Raw genomic sequence first — 1,792 nt, 5'->3', positions numbered from 1 at the left:
GGGCTGGGCCAGAGCGGCCCGAGCGTGTGCGGGCACGCCCCCTGGTGCCCAGGGTGATGCACTGCACGTCGCCGCCGCCGGAGGAGTGGGGGTTGGAGGCTGCCAGCTCGGTTCACCGGTGGCCCGCGGGCATTATTACTGGCAGTGCCAAGAGGCAAAAGGGCACGGACTGGGCGCCAGAAGACTGGGTTGACGTCCAATACTGACCTCATCAGATCACCCCAATCCCCCTGATTAGGAGCAGAAGCTGGGTGTCCTCTAAAACTGCTCCCTGTCCTCTACTTAGCCCCCGAATAACCATCATGGGGAAAACTCCACTTCCTGAATTTCTCCTCTCTCCTCACCACTCACTGCCTCAGTGCTTGTCTCTGTCCTTCCATCCACTTTCACCCAGCTCCCTGGCGATCTTTCTAAAAATCTGGCCAAGTCTCTCCCCTGCGTAAAACCCTTCAAACTTGCAGCTACCTCTAGGATACGGACCACTTTCCTTTGGAGGCTGGGTCCTGCCTGCTTTCGCAGCTTCCTCACACGCTTCAGTCCCTGCCCGGCCTAGATGCTGTGTAGATTTCCGGGAGGTGGCTCCCACGTCTGGCCCTCCCGTGCGATGGCCCTGCCTCCCCCCACTCACCTCTGTCTAGCTAATTCCTTAGTCCTTCAGGAAATCTCCCCTGAACACCGTGAATGCCAGACTGAGTTAGCCACCCCCCCACCAACTTAGGGCCCTGTTTGCTGCTTTATCATCAGAGACAGTAGAGCTTGATGGCCAAGTGGGACCTCTGGCACTAATACCCATCCACTGGATATTCATCCTGGCTCTGCCACTTGCTACTTATAAAACCGTAGACAATCACCAGGCTTCAGTCTTATCTATGAATCAATCTATGAGACATGTAGCTAACAGAGGTTGGGGAGAACTAATGGAGAAAAACACACCAAGAGCTTACAGCAGTCACTGGCACTTAGTAAGTACCCAATAAATGTTAGCTACAATTCATGATCCACCTTCTATTATACTCATCTTTATGTGTCTGTCCTTCAGTCTGGACTATGAGGACAGGGATTTTTGTCTTAATCATCTTCGTATTAAGACAGAGTTGGCCTGTCTGATGCAGGGTAGCTGCTCATTCAGATGTCTGTTGAATAAATGAATAGATGGATGAATGAATGAATGAAGCACTTTACCCACCCCAAACCTCAGTTTACTCATTTTGAAATGGGGATATTAAAGCTTATCTCAGAGGGGCCGAGCAGGGTAGCTCACACCTGTAATCCCAATACTTGGGAGGCCAAGGTGAGAGGATTATTTGAGGCTAGGAGTTCAAAACCAGTCTGGGCAACATAGCAAGACCTCATCTCTACAAAAAATAAAAAATAAAAAAGCTTGTCTCAGAGGGAAACTATGAAGACCAAATAAAGTAAGTGCAATTGTTACGGGGGGCGGGTGGCAGGGGTCCTTGTTCTTAGAACTCCACTCCCAAGATGGTGGAGGGCCGCTTCCAAGATGGCGGCAAGCCTCTTGTTCTCTAACCTGGGTTTCTTGGCCTCACGCATTCCAAGGAATGGAATCTTGGGCCATGCGATGAGTTTATAGCTCTGTTCAGCTCAATTAGGACAAACCCAGGCACTTAGCCACGCAGGAACAACGGCAAGCCTTTAGCCTGATCCGGAGCAGCAATGGGCGCCTCGCTGGATCGGGAGCCCAGCAGACACCCTGCCAGATCCAGAGGGGGTGGAAGTCAGCGGCAGGTCTGCGACAGTGGCAAACAGCAGTGGTGACGGTAAGGAAAAGCTC

Source organism: Nomascus leucogenys, unplaced genomic scaffold (genome assembly GCF_006542625.1).
Source record: "Nomascus leucogenys isolate Asia unplaced genomic scaffold, Asia_NLE_v1 Super-Scaffold_258, whole genome shotgun sequence".
NCBI lineage: Eukaryota > Metazoa > Chordata > Mammalia > Primates > Hylobatidae > Nomascus > Nomascus leucogenys.
The sequence above is the reverse complement of the archived record's forward strand: the minus strand, read 5'-3'. Positions refer to the sequence as shown.